This window comes from Haliaeetus leucocephalus, unplaced genomic scaffold (genome assembly GCF_000737465.1).
Source record: "Haliaeetus leucocephalus isolate CR32 unplaced genomic scaffold, Haliaeetus_leucocephalus-4.0 Scaffold219, whole genome shotgun sequence".
NCBI classification, from domain to species: Eukaryota; Metazoa; Chordata; class Aves; order Accipitriformes; family Accipitridae; genus Haliaeetus; species Haliaeetus leucocephalus.
Window position 1 is genome coordinate 507,492 of NW_010972655.1, and position 16,430 is coordinate 523,921.

General features: G+C 47.3%; 1 non-coding gene across 1 annotated transcript; it reads left to right on the forward strand.

The window, feature by feature from the left end:
* The first annotated feature begins 14,313 nt into the window (after positions 1 to 14,313).
* TRNAR-UCU lies at positions 14,314 to 14,387 on the forward strand. Its single transcript has one exon. It is a non-coding gene; the product is annotated as a tRNA-Arg (tRNA).
* The last annotated feature ends 2,043 nt before the right edge of the window (positions 14,388 to 16,430 follow it).

Genomic DNA, 16,430 nt, shown 5'->3' on the forward strand with positions numbered 1-16,430 from the left:
TCTGTCCGCCACTGACGCAGCTTTGCAGGCAGAGCTCCGGAGGGAACGTGCTGCTACCCGGGTGTCGGGCTGCAGGCTGTGCCCCGCTCCTACCCCGGCACCGGATGGCGGCAGCGAGCACACCAGTGGGAGGTTCACCCAGGGAGAGGAACCCCTCAGCTTAGTGGCAGAGATCCGGGAGGAGGTGAGTAGGTCGAGAGGTCTCTGAGAAGGAGGTTGACTCCTGGAGCCGCACCCTGCCTTCCCTGGGACAGGCCTGCAGGGCAGACAGGGCGCGTGATACGGAGAATTCCCTACCCTCTCTCCACCCGGCAGAATGCAGTGACTTGAGGGATAGGGGCGAACGGCAGCAAGTTCCTGCCTGGTGCAGCAGGCACGTCTCCTCTGTGACCACCCCACCTTCCCAGGTGCCCTTGTACAATAGCTATGAGGCTCCCGAAGTGGAACCAAACAATGACGAGGACAACGGTCTGTCGAGGTTGGAGGTGTCGCCGAGGTTATGTTGGCCTAGGACCCACATGAAAACTACTTCCATTAAGAAAAAAAGACTAGTTATTGCCATAGGAGACCCTCTTCTGAGGAGAACAGAAAGGCCCAGTGTGCTTGTCTGAGAACGCTGCTCCCCTGCAGTACATGATTTCTCCTTGGATGTTTGTAGGTGGTTAAGAACTGTTGACTTTCCACTTCTGAAGTTACAAAACAGGTGGTTTATTCCATAAGGTTCATTTAAACACTATTTCTTGAAGGGAGTAAGAAAAGGCTCTTCAAGAAGGAAAGAAAGGAGACAAGGAACTGACTGGAAGAGAATTTGGATGAGGAAGAAAATGGAGAAAGGAAGGGAGCCGAGTATGTGATCCAGGAGAGTCTAAGTATAAAATGACCACAGCAATTAGCACAGACAAGAAGGAGCTGCATGGCCTCATGCACAGGAAGAATGACAGCCAGTCCTAGAAAAAAAAAAAAGAATAAAAGTATTTGGTGTGTTCGACCTCACAAACTGTAGGCTATAACAGTGTCTGATTGCTTCCTAAGAAGAAGTTGGGGTGGGAAACACCAGAGGAAGGTGCTTAAGCTGGAGGACTATGCTCCCAAATGTGGACATGTTACAAAGCAGTCAGGGTTCATTTGCACTGAAAATTGAATTCACTTTTCTAGTGTCAGAAGTAGGATGCTGTGAAGCAGCTTCTGGTGGGTAGAGTAGGCATAGGCTGATGTGAAGGTAAAGGCTGACAAGTTTATGAAACGAATTGTTTGATGTGGAGTCTGTGATGGCCAAGGACTCAACACAGCAGATGGGAGATGGGTATCCAAAATGGAGCATCTTCATCTGAGCTCATGTTTCCAAAAAAGGCACAAACCTTGTACAGAGCAGCAAGGGATCAGTTTGCATGTCTGAACACAGATGCACCACCGTAGGCACTGGGTTTCCCCTAGGTCCTCTGAGTACGTCTTATGTCCTGTTGGATGTCTGATCTGGTGTTAGGACTCACTCTTTTATGACAGCAGGGTCCAGCTGTGCTCCATGACCCAGATGTGCTCCTGTCCAGATGCTGAAGCTCCCAAAGTCCAGGCATTGCATCCACGCCCTGAGAGCTGTGTGATAATACTGCTCAGGTTTGCAGCCAGCCCCTGCTACTTGTGTGCTGTTCTGTGGTTTTCCTGACATTCTCCCTGTTCCTTTGTTTCTGTGTTTGTCTGAGCTTTCATATGTGAATGTTTGAGCTTGTTTATCTGTTTCAGCTGAAGAACTCCACAAGCTCCAGCAAAATGCTAATAAGAAGCATTAGCTGCAGCTAATTGAACTGCTTCTATGATCCTCCGTAATTATCTCCTGGTACAGCACCTACCCTGAGAAAGGTTGTCCAAGAAAGGCAGAATGGATGCCAGAGATAATCAGTTACAAGATCTGGGAAAAGCATTTAATTTTCTGATCCAAATTAAGATTTTTTGGATTGATTACCTCACTAAATATTTGCTGTTGAGAGCAAATTAAGCTGGTGCTGGTGGGGACTGCAAAGGGAATGATGGGTACTCAATTATTTACAGACTTGCTTGGCTAGCTGAGTGTGCACCAGGAATGCAAAGAGAGCTGTTGCTGGAAATCTCATCAGAGATTTTTCATTGGGAGTAAAAAGCAAGCAATGACAAGGGGGAATGTTCTCCTGAATCAAAACGCTGAAACTTGCCCAGTGATAAATTCAGCTGTCACCGGGGCTTGATTATCACATCCAGAGCACGCCTTCCCCCAGTCTTTCCCCAAACTCCTTGAGTTTGTGGACAAGGAGCATATATTGCATTGGCACAGACATTCGAGGTCAGCAGGTGCAGTACCTTTAGAAATCACCATTAATAAATGCACTAGCTTTGTCTTAACCTAGCTTGTAGCCCTTAGTTGGGTTGGATGTACTGCACGCTCAGCATGTGTGGCTGACTCCTTGCTGAGCGTTCAACACCTTGCTTGTCTGATCTTTCATGGATGTTTATAACTCACAGAGATAGCTTATAACAATTAAAACCAGATTTATAAGGTGTGCAGAGATGATGCAGATTGTCACAACATTTTATGAGTGTGGTCCAGGAGAACAGTCACAAACCATACAATAGGCTTGCAAGTGAAGCAAAATTCATGTATTCTTCAAAAAGGGAGAAGGAGAATTTGGTGGCAGTAGCTATTAATAAGCTATGAAGTATGGGTTGCTGTTTAGGAAGCTCAAATATCAATGAAAAGCTATGCAGCCAAGCAGAGCTAGCAGTGTGAATAGTTTTATACACGGATATATACATATCAAAAAGAAAAGGAATCCTTGCAGTGGCATTGCATATCTCACTGGTTGCAGATGCTAAAACTTTTGTTAAAGATCTAGAAAATCTTAGATGGGTTGAAGTTGTGTATTTAGGAGGAAGCAGGATAATGTCATCTTACATTCACAGCAAAATAGGAATCATATGAACTCCAGGCTGCAGTTTGGGAGGGTTATGGGGAGATCATTCCCCTTTCCACTGAACTGGGGCTGGCAAGTAATGGTCCAGCCTGTTAAAAGCTGCTGATCAGGACAATGTCCTGTGAGGATTCAGACTTCTTCCTGTCTGTGCTTGTAGGTGCCTGACTGCACTGGCCCATGCCAGTTCCAGCTGTGGAGTCAAGCCTGGACCTGGGACTGCCCCTGAGACCTTATCAACAAAGAGGTGAACTGCTTCATCCCTGTTACTTCATGCTGCTACAGACATTGCTCGTTTATTCATCCCATTATGGTGTTTCTATTTTTTAATTGTAACATTAACTAGGCAAGATGCTAAAAAGCATCTGCTAATATTAAGCATATATTTATAACAGTGATATGATTGCAAGTTCAACTTCACTTGCTGTTATGAGATGGTGCTAGTTTGTCTGATAAAGGCAACTATGTTGACATACTATACACGCAAGCTTCTTTTAGGCCTTATTTACACCATAAGTTATCGAATCATAGAATCATTTAGGTTGGAAGAGACCTTCAAGATCATCGAGTCCAACCATCAGCCATGCCCACTAAACCATGTTCTGAAGGGATCTACATGTTTATATGTATTTTCCACTAAGGGGCTTTCATCCTGATCAGCTGGAACAGCACAAGGCCATTGGTGCTGTTTGTGTTTGTGGAGTAGTGCTTTTTCTGCCTGTGTTGATTACTGTGGCTGGCTGCTTGTGTGTGTGTTTGTGTACGTGCCCGTTGACCGTACACGCTCAGTCTTACCCCTGGCACAATCTGGGACATGGAGCCTCACCTCTCTCAGGCTACAGGATACAGCAAATCCTAACTCATGCTCACATTCCCCTCGGATGCTCACACTGGACTTGGGGAATACAAGGGACAGTGATAAGCAAAGGATCAGATGGGTGCATGTCCTCCAAGGCCTTGGGAAATGAGTGCTTCTTGTGGGTATACTTGCCCCTGCAGGACTGCCTCTGGGCCAGTTTGCACGTACTCCCTGTGTACCTGAAGATCTTCCATAAACTGCCCCCAAAAGGGTTTCAGAGATGCTGTCTGTCTGCAAAATCCCTACCTTACTGCAGTGTAGGACTATGCAGGCAGGAAGCACCTTTACGCTGAAGCCATTTCTGGACTCCTTCAGCTGCCTGACCCAGTTTGCCCTTGGCTAAGGAGGTGAGCCTCATTCTTTTGGTCCTGAATCTACCAGGATATCTCCTCCAAAGTACCAGCTCCTGAGCTCAATGCCTTGCTCAGTCCTCTTTCTTTAACACATGCAATTTTGAACAGATCAGCAGGGACCCCTCCACCAAGGTTTGGGGACAATCCCTTCATTTTGGTTGAAGAAACAGCCCAGTGAGGTCCTTGGTCTGCAGATGTGAAGGTGGAAGTTGGTAGAACACTACTTTCTGGGTACTCATGTCATGCTTAGCTTGGATGACTGGGCCAGGAGCTGCTAGTTGAGCTTGCTTTTTGTCCCACCACAATAGTGGTGGCCTTAATGACCCTAACGAGCCTCACCTCACACCATCTGCCCATGGGTCCAGGAGTCCCATTTCAGCTGAGCCAGGGGCACTGAGTCCCTGCCTGAGCTGCCTCAGAGAGTGCCAGTCTCTTGCTCAGTCCCCATCTGCCTGTCCCCAGGGTGTTCAAGCACGCTGAGGATACCCTAAACACATGATGGAGTAGTTAGATCTGGTGTTGCCTTAGTGCTTGAGCTCCCATGGCCAGGTAGGTTAGCTGGAGGACCAGCACCTCTCTACCTCTCCATTGCATGAAGAAACAGTCTGCTGTAGGAAAACTTTGCAGTAACTGTCTTCATGGGTCTTGTGACAACCCTATTTTATTTTCCCAAACTTCCTTCTGTTTGGCTTGCCCTGGACTTTTTTTTCCTGCTCTACTACAGGCTCTCACACCTGCTGCTTCGCTATGGAGGAGAAACGTGGAGTAACACTGGCACCAAGTGGGCATATATGAAAACAGAACAACTAAAGCACAGCATAAGGGGATGTTAGAGAGGGAATAAATGTGACCAAGACTCACCATGAAGCTCTTTATGGTCAGGGCATCCCACAACTCAAAGCCACACTCAAAGCAAGCCACCAGGCTTGGGAAGATGCTGAGCTGTGGATGCTCCTCAGGGAAACAGCAGGTAGGCACCTCTCCCAGGAACAGGATGGGATGAGCCACATGGCTTTGCCCTGGGTTTTGGTCCTCCCCTCCCCCTTGAAATGCAACTCCCAGCCTGAGGTCTAACCTTCCATAGCATCACTGAGTAGCCTGTATTGGTCTGGAGATCATCTAGCACAACCCCACCCAAAGCAGATGCTTCTTGCCTGGCTTTTAACTACTGTTGACTGGGAGGGTGCCGAGTCTGATGTGGGGAGGCACTGCTGCAGCTGCAGGTGGGTTGACTCAGTTGATAAAGAGCTTCTTCCATCCCATAGACGCTTTCTTTCCATACTCCTGTGAAAGTGCTGGTAGGAGCTGCCTGTGAGCCCTCTCATGGTAGGATGGAGCTAAGCTACCTGGCTGTAGCAGGTAACATGAGCCATTGGAAGACTGAGCCCAAGGGAAATGAGGTGAGACTCTAGGATGGGAGGAGGTGGGAATGGGAGGGAGAGGACAAGGCATTAGGACAGCTGGGCAGCACTGTGGAAGTCCTTGCCACATTGAGTGCTAAAAGTTCCCCCGAGTGACTGGGAACACTGAAGGAAGAAAAACCCTAAAAAAAAAAAAAAAAAAAAAAGCTAAAATGCACCTTCTGAGTCAGAAGGTCCCTAAAAAGGAGTTGAGAAATGGCACTCCATACTTCCTGGGATTTATAACCTTTTTTCAACAGCTCTTGGTGGCAGTGAGACACTGGGCTGAGGGTGCCTTGCTCTGACCCTGCGTACCAATCCTTGTATTTGCCCATATTGAAACAAATGGTTTTGAGTTTCCCAATACATAGAGTGACCCACCTAGGGGTCCATCCTCTCCACTACCCCCCCACCCTCCAGCCTTCATGCCCTCTGCAAGCCTTATAAGCAGTTAGTCATGACATTTGAATAACTGATAGAAAAGTTAAATCCTAGAAAATTAAAATCAACCATTATGAAGTGTTGACAGAATTGAGTGTTAAATCAACAATCTTCTATTTATAATTACTATTTGCTTCATTTTTTACCCTATTTTAATGGATTATAGCATCTTGATATAAATGTGCATTTCCAGATTAAAAGCCTTACTTGTTACAGACATGCAGCCTTGCAGGGTGCAATTCAGATTCCCCTCCCATATCAGTGCCTCCCTCCAAGGAGCATGTGCATGCGAGTGGAGAGCTAAAGGAGTGGGGCAGAGAACAGGGCTGTTACAGGCAAGGAACAAATGCAGCTGACATGAGCAGGCTGTAAGAGAGAGAGAGGAAAATCTGGAGTTAATCACCTTTATAAACAAATTCACAACCTGATAAAAATTATCCTCAGTTAGCTGGAGATAATATAATTAATTTGCATGTGAGAGGTGTGATATGGACAAGCTTGTGACTGAGAATCCTATTAAGTCTCCAGAAGTATTGGCTTCACTTAAGCTTTCCTCTTTGCTTTTCAATGTCCCATGAATTAGTGAAACTTGAATCCTCCTGATGTTCTGTTGGCCAGTTAATTATCTCTTGGATGTGATTGATCTGGATGTGCTGACAAAAAGCTCTTTGGCCTCAGGAACATCTTTGACACCCTCTTTGCTTGCTCCAGATGGAAAAAAAAAATAATTTCTTCATCTTCACCATCCTCTGGTGTAAGTGCATCATGCAGAGCAGAAATAGCTGCTCCTTTCTGGTTAATTTAAAAACTTTCTCTTTCTCATTTCTATTGGAAATAGAAGCCTCTTCTGTAACTATCTTGTTCTACCTGGATAGTGATGTGTACGTACATCTAACTTCCATGTAGGCCTCTAAAGTAAAGGAACTTTTCTGGGAGAGCAGCAGGAGGAAAAGGCAAGACTCCCAGAGTCCCAGCTGTAGAGGTAGAGGAACTGTCTGCAGACAGATCTGAGAGAGCTGGAACTCTCAGAGGGATAAGGGCTGTGAAGATGAGACATGGCCACTCAGTCCTTTCCACTTAGGTAGAGCTCAGCAATGCCAGGTGACAGGCACAAATTGGATCTGCAGAGGCAGTTTCGTCCTGCTGTCTGCCTCCTTAGAGACCCCCCTTCTACCTTCCCTTTGTGTGAGATACCTCTCAACTTTTATTCTTTTATTCCTCAAGAAGAAAGAGAATAATGCAAGAAGCATAAATTAAAGCAAAACCCCGGCTCGCGGCCATACCAGAGGGTGTTGCTTATGCATTTTGCTTTTTGTCACGCCCCGGCCTTTATTCCACCTGTCCGTCGTGCCTCTGCGTGGCAGACCGCGTTGGGCAGAGGCAGTCATCGTTTTTACGGAAAGCTGTCGACCAGCTCTGCTGCTTTCACCGCGGCAGCGAGGGGCTCCTCTCCTCCGTGCTTCTGGCTGCAGGCACAGCCCTCGCAGCCACGCCGGGGACCGGGACGTTCCACATTGAATATGGCTTGGTTTGTCTTTGTTGCTTCTCTCTTCCAGTGGAAGAAAAAAACCCCAAACCTTCACACACAGGTCCCAGTGAGAAAACAGCCTTCGAGGGGCTCCCTGCGCCCCAAGAGCCCGGCCGGCCGCCCCGGGAAGGGGCTGCGCTCTCCCCCGGGCCTGCCGGAGCGCGACCCGGCGTCCGCGGCCCTTCTCCTCCGTCCTCCCCTTGCCTTTGTGCTCTCCCCCGCCGCCGAGGGCCCCAGCCGCCGCCTCCATTCCCATGGAAACTCCGGCCGCCGGGCCGCCCTGGGCGGAAAGGGCAGTCCGAGAGGGGACAAAGAAAGGGGGGCGGGGGGGTAGCGCCGGAAAAGAGGGAGGAATCCAAGGAGAAGAGGCACAGGCGAACCCAGCAGAGGAGCGGGGCGGCGGAGCTGGGGAAAGTTGAAGGGAGAAGGGAGAGGACGGGGGCCGGAGCCACGGGTGCGGGCCTTTGTGCGGGGCCTGAGGCGCAGGAAAAGCGCCCGGAGAGGCCCCTCGCCCGGCCACAGGCTGCCCGGCCAGCGGGGAGGCCGTTGCCTTCTGGAGCGAGCGAGGCCTGCACTGATCCGGCAGGAGAAGCGTGGCTGGGCCCGGTTCAGGAGACACCTGAGCTGGCCGAAAGAGTGTCCTGGGCGGGTGTGGAGGGGACGTGGGCAGCAATACCGAGTTGCTGGAAGGAAAAGAGAGCTGAAAGCAAGACCTGGGAGCAGCAGAGGTGGCACAGAGGTGAATATGTCAGGCTGAGTGACAAGCGTAAGTGATAGACAGGATTTGGGTTGCCAGACAAATCTTGTGAGTGATTGTGATTTGGGTTTTTTTTGTTTGTTTGTTGGCTTGTTTGGTTTTTTTTAGAAAAGAGACAAAGCCTGAAACATTGAGATTAGAAAGAGCCTGGGGGTGGAGGGGACTTGGCAGAGCTTGGGCGAGCAGCTGACACAGCACTGCCTGCTCTGGTGCTGGGAGATGCTGGGTGGGTGTCACTGCCATGCCCCGCTCTGGCAGCGATCAGTTGCATGTGGAGAAATGGGGCAGGTTGTGCCCATGCTGTGCTGACACAGCCAGGTATCCACGGTAAACTGAGGCACAATACATGAAGTGTACACTAGGGGATGGATGGCAATTTGCAGCTAAATACGTCATTTTAGGGATAAAATACCTTTTTTTTTTTTTTTTTTTAGTGAAAATAACTTGATGCTTTGTTAGAATTGGTAGATTGGCACTCCTTGGAAGAAAGGAGACCTTCCAGTCCCTTGACCCTAAAATCTGCCCTGAATATATGCATCACAAATGGCTCTGTCCTGCTGGAGACATCAGGCTCCATCACACTTAAAAGCTTTTTGGGTGTCATGATGGTAGCAGCATGCGCAGATCACTAATACCAGTTTTCTGTGAAGTATAAAGAAAGGGACTGGTTTTGCCTTCTGGATGCTTCCAATCAAAGTATTGTTGCTGTAGACTCTGTGGCAGAGATTTCTTAGAAACACCATCTTGCTGATGAAATTTGCATATGAAATTTGGTTATGTGTCTATAATTGTATGTGTGTGCATGGAAGGTGGCACTTCTTGATGGGTAACGGTGGGAGCACACCTAACCTGCTTTCTAGCAGACTCTTGTGAGTGTTTCTAAAGGTGCGTTGTCACGGTCTCTGCTAGTTTGGATCCCCTGTGATGCGTCTGTTTTGCAGGCTGAGGAACACTAGGGTTACAGCATCCTCCCTGCTTAAGCATGTGCCCATGTTCTTGATATTGCCACCGATAGCATAATATTAAGTTTTGGAAAGTCCTTGTAGGATAGTGAGTGGGAGGATTTTATCCTTGTTTTTTGTGGTAGAGGTTTCTAGGCCTTGGGTCTGGAAGGTCCCATCTTCTCTTTTCATAGGGCTGTGATACCACTAACTGCACAGTTGGGAGGAAAGGTGGTTTTTTTGCCCAGTTCCTGACTTGATCTCCATCTGCTGATGTGGGGTAGCATCTCCAATGGCTGTTGAGCTCTGCACAGGCTGTTTGCTGCTTTGCAGGTGGCTTCGCTTCTGAGTACAGTGTTGGCTTCATTCCCAGTGCCCAAGTGAGAGCCAAAATTAGGTGTTGCACAGTTATGTGAAGCCAGTAGGGATGGGGTGCCAACCAGATCTCATTGTCATTAGTTGTCCCTGAAGAGCTGGTGGTGTGGATGATCAAGGGGGCTTAAGTCTCCAGCCTCTGTTAAGATGGCAGGAAAGCTGACCTTGGCCACCCGAAGTGCTGCCAGGCTGGAGCTCAGCCCTTCTGGGTGTGCCAGATAGAGGACAGTGTTTTCTCTGTACTGCCCTGAACTGGGAACATCGTCTGTCTTGGATACCTGGTTTGGTGTGTCCCTCCCTCCTGGAGCCATTTTGAGGATCCCATCTGAGGACATGTTCTCAACCTCTTGGGTAAATCTGCCCATGCTGGACACCCCCGTTGTTCCAAGCATCCCCTGGCTGCTTGCTGCTGAATGTTTGAGATCCTCATTGGGTTTATACTGCCGTGGGTGGTGACATGACAAGGGAGACCCAGGTAATGCTTCTAATTTCCAGCATCTGGTCTCAGCCAACTCGCTCAGCTCCGTCCAAAAAACAGGCTAAAGGGGGACCCTCTGGTCCACAACTTTTAAATCGTTGCTCTGTAGGCAAAGGATGTTAGATTTGGGGTTTCTACTGGGATTTTCCTTTTCTATCACTGCGTTGGCATTTTTTAGTCTGTGCTTATGCTCTGCTTTCTCTGTGTGGCATCAGTCTCTCAGTCCTGCAATGACTTTCACAACAGCAATTGCAAGTATAGTTCAGAGATGTCTTTGCTTGGGCCCAGTGTCAGTTTTAATTTTCTACTTTGTGGATGGGATCCAGCCTGCTCCCCAGAAATGTCAGCTCCTCTCTCTCCTCTTTTTACCCTGGTGGTTATTGCTTCAGCCTCCCAACAGGAGCTAGTCATGCCCTCTTGCTTCATCTATCTTATCTGGGATGTGAAAATAAATCCTGTGGGGATTAACTCCAGCAAAATGCAAATCAAACAGTTGTATATATCTTAGATACTAAGATGACAGCTGAGCTGATTTTAAAAGAGCATCTGCTTTAATTTAACTGTAAGCTTGTAGAAAATCAGCCACTTGCTGAGTTGTGCCCTTGCCCAGCAAGCTTCAGTACAGCCACCAATGCCAGCCCATGGCACTGAAGGCAAAAGCTTCTGAAACTGGCTCTGTGTCTCACGATAACATGTTAATTATCAGGGGAGCAAAATGCAGGAGTTACCAATGGACATCTTTTAGATGAGCCCAGTCACAGTCCTGCAGACAAAGGCACTGGAGAGTTTGAAGACACATGTGAGGTGGTGGTCAAATCAAGTGCAAGGTACCTGACTGCATTTTGGGTGCTTCTGACATGGCTGGTAAAAAAAGAAAAAAAGTAATAAAGAAGAGATTACAAGTTTAGGAAAAAGACAAGAATATACCTTGCAAATTGTAAGGATTTGGGGAAAATCCTTCCCCACTGTGGATACACAGGTTAATGGGCTTTGTGGCCTGCAAGCACACAGCTTCTAAAGCTTTATCCTTAGCTTGGTGGGACTGGCTCTTTGGTGACTCTTGGAGAAGGTTTTATTAGGTAACAGGGTAGTTGTGAATAAAACCTTTAGCCATGGTACCACAAAACAGTCGCAGCTCCGATACAGATTTTCTATTGCTGTTTATTTAGGTGTCCAATGAGATTTTTGAGTCTCTCGGCACAGACGATGCTGCCCTAGAGCAACTTGAGAGGAGGTGGTATCTTGCTGCTCAAGTGAGACACGCTTCAGCAGCCATCTTACTGCTTAAGTCTTTGTCTTGCAAAAGGCCTTTCCCAGCTGTTTATAAGGTAGTAAATTACCTTGGTTCACCCTGGTCCACTGCATCCTTGCTCATGTTCTTCCCATCTGCAGCAAATGATTTGATACTGGAAGGCAATCAGGGATGAGCTGGGGGCCAATTTGCACCTTGTTTGGACCACTTGCAGCTTTTTCACTCCCATCACATTTCTGTGTGCTGGGGACACATTATAAGCATTTCCCTGTCTGTATCTAAAGAGGGATATTGCTCATCTCAAAACATGCTGCCCAGCTTACTGAATTTGTCATCTCTTCCCACAGAAATGGGTGTATTGGCATCCCCCAGCACCAAAAATAACCTACCTGCATCTATGCTGCCCACTCCAGTCTCTGCTTTCCAAGTATGTCACATATGGAGATAACAGGCACAGTCAATACCTTGGGGAAGACTGGCCAAATTACTGAAGGTACCAAGGGTTTGAAAGTTGCACATTGTTTTGTAGCATTCAGTGGGGAGCATTTGGTACCGTGTGGCTCATGGCCATGTCCTTGCGCCAGCACGGACATGTGCTGGGATGGGGAGAAGGTGAGTGGGGTACTCTGGTGGCACTCCTAGCAGTGCTGCTGATCAGGGGGTGCTGTTGGGGGCTGCAGCCTGTGGCATATCCATTTCCCTGCAGTGGGAGGTTCTTCCCATGCTTTCTCTGTTGGAAATGTGTCATTTTCACCAGGATCTGCTAAAACTCCTGGACCTTACCTGTTTCTGGTACAATTATGGCTGATTGGAGCAGGCTTTCCTCCAGATGCTGAATGCTAGTTGGCTCCTAAAAATTTGGGCATGCATGCTGCTGAGCTATGTGTTACCCGAAGATGTATGAGAGCATAGGCAGGCAGAAGCAAAAGGCAGGTTACAGAGCTACCACAAGCCCCAGACCAGCTCCAGTCAGGAGGAATGGGAGTTCTTTTGAAACCTATCTGCCCCCCAGCTCTTGGGATGCAGCTGCCCATAAAGCACAGTCATTCTTCTGAGGTTTGTGCAATTTAGTACTTCATCTCCAGATTTTCCACTTTCTGACAAAACTCTTAATGACTTCAAAATAGGCACTGCTTTTGACGTACAGCCTCCCAAAATCATATTAAAAGAATTAGTGTTGTCTCCTCCCATGAGGAACACACATAGTGCAGCCACAGCCTGTGTGAGATTTTTTCCTTCCTTTCTGTTCTATATTGGTGCTTTATAACTTTGTCTAAGATTTATTATATGACATTTTTTAAGCACAGCCTTTGTTCACCCTGTAGATAGGTGGGTTTTTTGAGTTTTCTCAAGGCATTGGTGGGATTACAGTGCTACACTGGCATTACAGTTGGTTCACAGATTAATTTATTTCAAGGATTATCGATTTACTGGGTATCTCTTGCAGCAGTTTTGTCTGATAGAAGTTAAACCCCTGCCTTCTTTCCCACCAATTCTAGCTGAATTTTGCTTGTCAAAACAACCATAAATCTTTCCAAAGCCCCAGAGCATCAGTAAAAGGAAAACCAAATTCTTTGGTTTTGCATTACATGTGCTGAGATTGTTAGTGCTGTGTCTCTTCTCGTTAGCACCATGTGACTTCACAGCCCAATTTGCATAAAAGTCAGTTCTTCGCCAGCTGAGGAGGGAGGCAAGGATGCTTAGCATAGAATTACCAAGGGAATTTATTCTTTTATATATTAGCTATGTGCATAGTTATGCCCCAGCCTAATGTGTGGAGGACACAGATGCAGAGAAGAGCAGGGATTATATATGTGATAATACAGTCGTATAGGTCAATGAAATTTTTCATGTTAAGGGGTGGGCTAATTGGTTACTGTTGCTCGCATAATCGGTATGTACTTATCTCATGCAGGATAACTATGTGCTTGTCCCATGCAGGTGGGACACGCGTATGGTCAGTGGTGTGATGATCTTCATTGGTCTAAACTGATGTCCTGTACAGGTGGTGGTAGTGCTTATCCTAAATTCTGGTCGGTTGCGGTTCTCACCGTGGTTATACGCATGGTTCTATTGAAGGGTAAATCTTCTATCGTTTTATCATTGGTATGGGGTGTTCTCAGCTGGCAAGAGCTGGCTTAGGTTGGGTCTTCAGGTCACGTCAACCCTGAGGTAAAAGCTCATAGTGTCAGGTAGCATTCATTCTTCTAAGCAAGTCACACTGCAGTTAGCATCTCGCCTTTCACGTTTGTCCCTAATTAAGAGGATGTTTGGGAGTAAACAATACTCTAAAATTCATGCAGTTTAGAAATGCAAAATGTTTTTGTTCACAGCAAGGAATCATGCACAGGGTTTGATCAATTGTTGAACAGCAGGATATTTCCTGTTGTTTTGATGTCATCTTAATTTTTTTCCGATGGAAGATGCACATGGAGAAACATTAAACCCTTGATTGGCAGCTTGCTTAAAATAAAAACATGATAGCTGCTTTTTCTTTTCTTTCTCTGCTCAAACCACAGGTTTCTGCATTTTTCATCATGACGAACAGGGCTTTCTTCTTCATTGTCAGTGTTCAGTGTTGTAAGCTAAATCCTCTTTCATCTTTATCTCTCATGGCTTCTGCAACGAGGATGCTGTGATGATGCTGAGGGAGATGCAGCAATTAACTCTACTCCAGGATTTAGCTCTGCCCTCAGTCGAGCTAGAGATGCTGCGGAAAGGTTGCCAGAGACGCAGATACAAGCCTGCATCCAGGTTTTTGCTGCATCCCTGCTGCTGAGAAAGATATAGATCACACCCAGAATTATTGCCCGTCCCTGTGGAAGAAGGGGATGCCTAGAGATGTTGATTTGCAAGGGAGATTGATCTGGGCATAGGGTTTTCACGCTGCCTCAGCACCATGCTGTGAGAGTGGGGTGTTGAGACCCCTCCAGTGATGCAGGAGGTGCGGGATTTTTCAGTTCTGGTGCTGATACTGCACTCATGGTGAGGTCTCTGTGGCGCAATGGACGAGCGCGCTGGACTTCTAATCCAGAGGTTCCGGGTTCGAGTCCCGGCAGAGATGATCTCCAGGCGGGTGTCTCTTTTTTTTTTAATGCATGTTCCTTTATAGGTCCCAGTCAGTCATTTATAACACCCCTGAGGGTTCAGATGGGAAGATAATGACTTTTCATGACACCCTCTCTACAGCACATAACAGTCATGTGCTTCCCTTCTAAGGCACCTCTCTTTCATCATATTCCCCTTTCCTCATTCCTTTTGGTATCTCCTGAATAGTTAGGTGTTTTAACCCCACTTGTTCCCCCAATACTGCTCATGGGTCCAATCTTTGATACCTTCTTAAGAAAAGTACTGTACTTTGCAGTAGAAATCAGGTGGTTAGGCAGTAGTTAGAGTCTTCTGTTGATATTTCCTGTGATAAATGTGGTCATTTTTTTTCAAATATGTGGCAAAAAAATGTAGGTCTATTTTCTGAATTTTCACCTTACAGAAATTCTTTGCAAATGCTCTTATTTTTCCATGTTTTTGCTTAGAAGATGCAAGTTTGCTGGCAACCCTCTCCACATCCCCTTGGGGATTCATCTTCCTGAGTAGCAAATTGACTCTTCTTTTTCTTTCACAGATGTTCTAAGTTATTAGTATGTAACTTCCTATGTGATCTCATTGCTATCAGTAGTGAGAAAGGAAAGAGGGGAGCTGCAGGTGAGCGCAGCTGTGATTGGTAGGTGAACTGGGTTCAGTGGGGGCTGCTGGATGGCTTCTCCAAGCTTCTGCAGGTGCTAGTTATGGTGGAGAAGTGCTGAAGGTTAGAGGAAGGGTCCTCCACCTGGATGCTTCATGTACTCTTCAGAGAGAAGTTGCTTGCTGGAGATGTCTGATATATAGTCAGCTCTGGAGAGCCAGGCATGCTGCTTGGACCAGTGAAGCTTGTGAATAAACATAGAAGGTGTCCTTGGATCAGCCAGGTCCATTCAGCTCTGGGTCATCGTAGGAACTGCTGAGCTGTTTCCTCTGAGCTTCTAGTGTTGCTCTGCACTAGAGAAGCAGAGAGCACTAGAGAGCCCACTGGAAGGGGACTTCTTTCCTCGGTTGCCACCTCAATCATCTGGGTACCATTTGCCGTTGGTGGGGGTGGTGGGGCAAGGTCCTTCTGAAAGATAGTTTATACAATCCCTTTCAGATATCCCCATTAGGATGAGAAAAATAATGTCTTAGGAACGCTTTCTTCCCTTCCTGGCCTATGGTTAGGTGAATCTCTCCCACATCTGGAATATGTCAAGGGATGAAACCTAAAACAGGGCTGACCTAGGTAGCAGCATCTGCCTGGTTGCCTCCTTCAAATCCAAGATAGTGGGAAGCTTGACCCCGTTACTGGGCCATGTGACCCCACAATTCCACTTCTTCCCAGCTGCATGACCTTCAGTGGCCACCAGCTGTTCTCTTGGCCCTTGTCTATTGAGGAGTGGCTTTCTTTGGGTTTTGAGGTGCAGTGCAAAAAAATAATTTGGCCAAGTTGACACATCTTTCTTCCCTGGTGTCTCCTCATCAGCTCCTGCCTTCAGTTGTCATGTTTGTCAGTGACTGCCTGTGCTCACACATATCTCCACAGGGACCCAGGTCTCCATCCATGTCTCTGCACTCCCAGCCTCTTGTATACTTCCCTGGAGAGAAGATTACCTTCAATGCTCAAGCCTCATCCCAGGACCAGGACATGTCATGATTTCAATTTGGCAGGAGCAGAGAAATATGTTCTTATTTGGGTAACCCAATGTAGGGTTCGGCGTTCGGAAGATCTCGCGATGTCACGGAAAGTTAGAGGGTTAGTCGCAGCCTTATGATGTGTCTGTAATCCCGCCTACCCTTGTTAGTATAAAAGGAATTGACTGCGCAATAAAAGGCGGAAGTTGGCGCTCACACTGTGTGTGTTATCTGTCTCTTTCCCTGGTCTGGGGGTGATCAGTGATCTAATCGTGGCACCTTGATATGCGGCGAACGCTACACCCTGAAAGCTCTTGCTGGTCTTCACCTTCCCCCTGCAGCCTATTCACAGGCACAACAGGTTTGGGGATCTGTGCTTGCCCAGAGAAGGAACATCTCACGGTGCGCA